Here is a 7,557-nt window from a genome sequence, read left to right on the forward strand (position 1 = left end):
TCTAGTAAAACATCTGAGTGTCAAATGTCTTAGTATATGTATGGAAATGAAAATCGTATTTCTTATAAGACGTAATAATAATAATTTAATAATAATTTTTTATTTTAACCTTGCAGCCAAGAAATGACTTGGTTTACATTTACTATTTTCACTGTACCTATCTTTTTCTTTCGCACATTCTCGATCCTCTATCACATAATCTCTCTCATTTCTATTTTGCTTAATTACTATGTACTTAGCTCTAAATCCTATATAGACTACGTACGATATCTACAATATGTAATTATACTCTTATCTCTCACACTACACATTACAATTTGTACCTACAAGTTCTTAAGCTGTTTTTCTATTTCTCGTCAATCGTTCCATTTACTACTTACTTACTCTTAATCTAATTGTTCTTTTCGTATCCCAACAGTCCCTGACTAAATGTTCCAACATACCAAATATATTATCACACAAGTCATAGCTCTGTTAATTCTACTTTTCCTAATATCTGTTCTACCTTTCTGTAGTCCCACATCTAACTTGTACCATTAATTATATCGACTATCTACCCTTCCTTCTTTATTCAGATTCTCCTGATGAGTTCCTATTATCCTAATATTTTTGTATCTTTGATTAGATTGATTTTTCTATCTTTCCATTCTGTATTTGCCGTTGGACGATGAACCGCAATATTAAATATACAGGAATGAAATCTTTAATCAACTTTTCCTTATCTTTAAAAATTTGATTTTACCTAGCCTACCAAATTTGATCAAAATTCGATTAATTCTCTTATCGATGAATGTTTTAGTTTTTATGCAAAGAATGGTAAGTGGTTCACAGTATTATTGCATCAACACATTAATATACATTATACTATATAAAATAAGATAACCGTGTGAAACGTGGACGTAGTCGAGAAGTGGCTTGCATTACCGGATCGTGCACGATTTTAAAACTGTTATTCCGGCCTTATCTCGTCGTTAACATCGTTCACGAAATTCCACGACCCACAACCAGTGCAAGATGTAATCTAAGGGGGAACATATTTAGGTTTCCGGGACGAGATTCTAAGGAAAAAACGTTTTGTTCTCACCCTAAAATTATGACAAGGTGGATTTTCCAATTTTTCTTTATTTTCCAATTTCCACTCACTGATGACTGACTCATTTTTCTATCATTTTAACATGATATATAAAATTCGATTCACTCCCCTTTTTCTCTATAATTCTAAGATAATATACAAGGTGTTCAAAAAAATCGTAATCAAACTTATATTACCGAGGTCAAATAAATGCAAATATATGTATAAACTTATATACTTCATTGGGAAGATATACAAATTCATAGATTTACAGGCAAATTACGTGTCTTGCCACATTTTGAACGGAATCTACGTGATTTTCTTGATAGAATATTCCCTGAACGGTCACGACGGAGTTGGCCTCTTAGGTCAACTGACTTAACGCCTCTAGACTTTTATTTATGAGGTCAAGTAAAAGAGATCATTTATAAAAATACGATGATACCAGAAGTCGAACCCTGGGAATGTATTCAAAATTCACTTACTATTATGTTCAATGCAGATATATAATAGAAACTTGCATTCTTACAAAATGAAAAATCGGACATTTCTTATAGCTGTCATACTGAATCACAAATATCTTTAGAAACATATATCTCTTCAATAAAGCATTTTTTGACATAAGTTTACTGAACTTTTTTCATCTATTTGACCTCGGTAATACGACGTATAACTCTGGTCAGGATGCACTCTGCATTTACTCACTGGCTTATTTAATCTAATTCATACAATCATTATACAATTCTAAAATAACATTAAATTATAAAAAATATACCAATGTAGAAATTGTGAACAAAAATTGGAACATTTACTTCACGTTTATAAAATATTTTTTCTTGCATGTCTCAAATACATATAATCATTCTTTGTCACCTGTCTATATAAAGCCTATATAACCATAATCGACGTACTTGAGCTGCGATGCTCGCGTTTGATTATCCAAGTCCGATTATGCTAATCGCGCCAGCCGGGTGCTTAACGGCGACACTCTGTTCTGTAGTTTTTTGCAAATCGACGGAGCCAACGATCTCCTGTACGAAGAGCGTCGGGTGCATACGCTAGGCACCCTTCATCATTTTCCTACTCCGAACCTCGTCGCGTCTACTCGACCGCGGTAACTGCGTAACATTGTGGCAACAAGGAAGTCGCCGCGGCGCCGCGCCTCACCACGCGTTCACGTCCCTCGGAATTACCGTTTCCCTAGACCCTCCGAACGTGTATATCCACCCGAGCAGTGACGGTATGCGAATGAGTTGTGCGAATGCTCCGCGTTAACTTCTGATAACCACGGAAATTTTAACGGAACCGATAACGATCGTGGTAAAACCGCGCCATTCAACGATCTTCCAACTCCGATTAAACCGCGGCGCGTCTTGAATACTTATTGTCTTATTCCTCATAGTTGTCCCTTCCACTTTTTTTTATCGTTCACTCCGAAATAGCCGAGTGCATAGTTGCAAGATCTTTCTCTTGATTTAAGAATCCATGAAGCAGCGATTTCTTTTTTAGCAGTCGCTGTACGAAGTCACAGACTCTTTTTAATATTCGAAGACGTTTAGTTAGAAAAATTTAGCCGTGTTTCTCCCGACAAAGAAGTCCCTCGGCTCAGGTAAACACCCAGCTTTTCCACGTATTCGCGCCCGTATCGCGTCGAGTGATTGCCGTGTAAAGTTTGTACACTACCCACCTCGTTCGTCTCTCGCCGAGCCTGAAGATCCACGTCGCTCAATCGTCCTGGACGTCTCCTGCTTGCAACTGCACCCGGTGCACCCGTGAACGATCACCAACGCGGTTACCACGGCCCCCCTCGGTCTCGCGCATCCGAATTTCGAATTTCGATCGCGGTCGACAGCGGCGGCTTCGACGCGTTACGTTTCCCTCCTCTCTCGGTATTTTCACGCTCGTCCGCCGGTTTGGCCACTCGACCGCGATTTACGAGTTCACCGACTTCCGTGAATCGCGATCTGCTATCAGAATGAAGCCTTTTCTTAACGCCGTCTCGTACTTATGTCGCTGCCCCCACCTGCGGGGCTACGCGCCTCGCGGAGGAGTCCTCTCCTCGGGTACTTCGGCGTTCCGAACTCTATGCCCCCCTCTGGGACATAGAAAAGGAAATACGTGCCAGAACCGGCGGCGACACACTTTCGTTCGCGACGCTCATTTCCAAGATTCACTCTCCCCTCGGTTTTCGCCGCGCGCGAACAACCACCATCCCTCGCCGCTTCGCATTTACGATTACCCGTTCGAACCTTCATCACAGAAATGGATAAAAATTGTATCCTTCGAGACTGAACGAATCTTTTTATCGTCGATTTATCAGTGCAATCTATTTTATCAATTAAAGTTTCATTATCCGTGGCTTGCTCTCGGTTTTTGTTCCACTGACCCTCGGCAGACTCTGCTCGAGCATGCAAGAAGATCCGTCGGCGACTAAACTCGCTGCTTGCTATAGCGTGGCTAAAGAGTACCTGTTACCTCCGGCACGCACTATCGATCGGTTTTTACGATGGGACACGGAGTCTCCGGGTGACTGATCCACAATGAATGGATTCGTTCGGGATTAAACCAGCCATTTTTTCCGCGAACGTGATCGCCGGTGGAGGCGATAGAAGAGAGGAGCTTTTTTCGTCGATCGGAGCGGAGAGAGGAATTCTTCCTCACAGGGATTCATCTCGCGAACGTTAACTGTTCATGCGGCCGACGATGCTCGGACCGTTGGGTCTGCGCTGCGTGAACCATCCGATTCCGCTAATGTTCGATCGTTACGATTACTCGTCGGATACGACGACGGGCCGACGCTTCCTGCAGTTTAACATGTAAATCGTTAAACGGCGTCCATCGGCAGCCGGATCCCATTTGCCCCGTCAATCATTCGCGTAGATTCTTTCATCAGTAAGTCACTGTATAGTTCGATTACTTCATCCTCGTTTTCGATCAGTTCCCGCGCGATGCTCTCGTCGGTCACTTCTCATTTTTCTCAACGATCAGACACGGCTGCGTTCGATTTTTCACCGTCTAACGACCGGTCGCGCGTGATCTGTGAATTATTCGCGGCGAACGCGATAACTTTCTCCGTAGATCCGCAGATAATCCGGCGTGGTTAAGCGCCGCGCAGTTCGATTTCAACCTGCGTACCGTGCATGTATACAGGGTGTCCCAGAAAAAATGTTACACACGAAGAGAGGTGATTCTGAACAACAATTTCCTTTGGCAAAGTGCAAAGTGAGGCATGGTGTTTCAATTATTAACGAGAAACACTGACCAATAAGAGTACGTATAAGGCCCGCGCTGAGGCTAGACTGCTAGACCGAGCGTCACAATCCGAGCTAATCTACCCGTGGCTGAGCGCGAGCCCTACGCGTGCTCTTATCGGTCAGTGTCTTTCGTTAATAATTTAAAAACCATGCCTCACTTCGCAATTTGGCAAAGGAAATTGTTGTTCAAAAACACCACCAGAATCACCCCTTTTCGACTCTAGCACTTTTTCGACACCCTATATACATACGTGTCGTATCAGATTGGATACTTACTGTCTCTACTCGCGTGAAATAGGTATTTTCAGGAACAGGCGAGCTTCGGTGAAACGGAACGTCGTTCAGCCACGTCGTAACGCTTTCTACGCGGCACCGGCTACTCGTCTCGTGAATATCGATCGTTATTAGTTAATTAAACTCGTTAGAATAACCTTTTACAATTTTCTACGTGCCGGGGGCAATTTCGTACGAAGTATTTTTATTTTCGGTCTAGTTTCACGGTGAGCGCCGAAGAAAGCGCAGGGGGGATGTTATTCCAGATTTCAATATCTCTGTGGAATCTGAGTAAAACGCGTAATGCCACGGTTCGTTACACTTGCGCGAGGGTGACGAACCATAGGCGCATCGTGCAATTGATCTACGACGCGCGGTGATAATGATGATGATGATGAATCGGTTCTAAATCGGTCCCGTCGCGTCTCCTCGCAACGATTTCTTCGCTACCCTCCATTATCTATCGTTCAACGAGGGGAAACTTTATAGATTCTTGTGCCACGTTTCTGTAAGAACGTTCAGTTTCCCTTCTTTTCTCCTGATTTCTGGTTGAGTTTCTCATTCTTATTTTGATTTCGGACGTGATGAGAATAATTCCGGCGCGCGTATGTTTAAACCCGATAACCACTGATCTTTCTGTTTATCGCTTGAAACAGAATTGGATATCAGCAATTATTCATTGTTCATCTTCTCTCCTAATTTCCGGTCGGGCTGTTTTATTCTTATTCTTGATTTAGAACCTGATATGGATGGTCTGGTCTGGGGTCGGTTTCAGGAAAAGCCAATGACCACTGATTTTTCTTCAGGCAATAGTTCATCGCTTACTTTTCTGAACGTTTAGAACGGAATGCACCTTGCGGAACGTCCATCGACAAATGGCAATACTGCAACATTCCGTTCCATATCCGTGATCTTCCGCGGTTCAATTTTTTAATTCACCTCAATCTCGTTCTTTGTCGACTCTTATGCTGTCACATCAGTATACATGGAATGTATGATAAAATTTCCTTCGATTTATATTAGATAAAATATTTTATATAAAAGATGGTACAGTTTCATGAAAATTAATTTAGTTATACATAAATATGATTCTCAAATTAGTTTTTTAATTCAAATTAATTACATTATTTATTATCTTTTATGATGCCTTATATTTATACACATGTCATTATATGATAAAATATCCTTCATTCTTCATCAAATAGAATACTGTATATAGAAGGTGGCGAATAATTTCACTTCATTTTCATAAAAATTGATCTATTAGTTATACATAAATATGATCTTCCACGAATTAACTTTTTTAATTCACCATCAATCATATTCTTTATCATCTCTTATGCTGTCATATCAGTATACATAGAATATGTAATAAATTATCCTTTACTTCTCATTAGATAGAATATTGTATACAGCAGGTGATACATATTCATAAAAATCTGTTTATTCAAATATAAACATGATGGTACCTGTTAAAAATATGTCTAGGTACACATGTATGTAATAATCTGAGAATGAAATGGTGTAATTGATTTCGCAAGTTGGCTAATTACAAACAACGAACATTGCTACCATCATTCACCTTCGGCCTGTAACAAATCACTTTAATAACCGAGATGATCATATCGAGTGTCGTTGAATCACTATATGAAATTACACAGTCAGCTAGCCGAGTTATTATCCCGATGCTCTGAAAGCTAATTAATTGCAGCGTGTATTACGTAACGGTTATATCATTCGTTTTTCTCCCTCGCGCTTTCATCCTCGCGCGTAATCAGGATGTCTCCATAGGTCCGGATTAATTATTATTTGAGCACGCCGGATTTCTCACAAACATGTGGCCTAAAGCGTTCTATTTCAACCGCTATCTCTTACTTTGGCTAATCAAATTATTTACTTACTTATTCATTCATCTATTTATTTATTTATTCATTTATTTACTTATTTTTTTATTTTAAGTATTTCTACGATATTGGAATTATGAGATTCTAAAAAACTAAAAATTTAGATTCCGTCAATAGGGATCAACAAATTTTTAAGAAGAGAAAATAATAAAATTAAGAATAAGACTGCAACATCTCGAATATTTTGCAGTCCCCAAAGAATTGCCAAGTAAAAAGTGCAATAATGATCATATCAATAATCTTGTCATTTCATTTGAACCGAGTATAAAATCCGAAGTCTATGATAAAACCAGGTGCAACTGCACAAGCCTTATCACACGTTCCTCGCTTAAAGACCGATCGTGAGACTGAAAGGATAAAGAACGTGGTACGAAAGCGCGGAAACGTTTAGGGCGAAAATACGGGCATCTATTTTTGCCTGAGACCAGCTAAAAGGGTCGAGGGAAAATGTTGAAGATTGTATCGATAAATAGCCGTTTGCGTCGCGCGTAGTCTCTGCAATAATAGTAGGATACGGGGCGCTGCAACATTAGAATTAGTCTTTATGACAAATAAGAGCGGAGCGACGGGACGCGTAAGTACCTGTACGATGCTTAATTAGACCAGTCAGGGTGACGTTTTACTTCCTTACCCATCGGCTACTTCGGCTAGTGTGCATGTCGAGAAGTTTCGAATTTCAAATACAAACCTGTGAACGTCACTATTAGTATGTAATAATCATTATTCATAGATAATATAGGCAGGGTACGATATTTAACTCATTCGAATCAAATGATGTTCGAGGGTCGTTACACGATTTTTTTACCGATGTTCTTCTCCAGATGTATTTAGAGGCTAATTAAAAAAAAAAAACACACGTTTTTATATGACCCTTTTTAAGTATTACTACATTCTCAATTATATGACTAGGGAATTTAAATCTGATGTCTCAGTTTGGCCATTTAAATATTACATTATTTTGGGCTAAGAATGTATGAGCCCTTAAATAAAAACAATGAAAAATATATCTATAAATATTATTACATTATTCAGTTCCAGCTAGTTTTTATCATTG

The 7,557-nt window shown here is 39.7% G+C and overlaps 1 protein-coding gene across 1 annotated transcript in view; it reads right to left on the bottom strand.

Moving 5' to 3' along the window:
* The window catches only part of LOC108632236 (uncharacterized), a 19,533-nt gene extending 16,514 nt beyond the window's left edge, over positions 1-3,019 (bottom strand). Inside the window, exon 1 of the mRNA XM_018036665.2 lies at positions 2,760-3,019. The gene's annotated coding sequence lies outside the window, so the exon portion shown is untranslated. The remainder of the gene's footprint in view (positions 1-2,759) is intronic.
* Positions 3,020-7,557: the final 4,538 nt, after the last annotated feature.

This window comes from Ceratina calcarata, unplaced genomic scaffold (assembly GCF_001652005.2).
Source record: "Ceratina calcarata isolate Rehan_Ccalc_2016 unplaced genomic scaffold, ASM165200v1 scaffold153, whole genome shotgun sequence".
Lineage (NCBI taxonomy): Eukaryota > Metazoa > Arthropoda > Insecta > Hymenoptera > Apidae > Ceratina > Ceratina calcarata.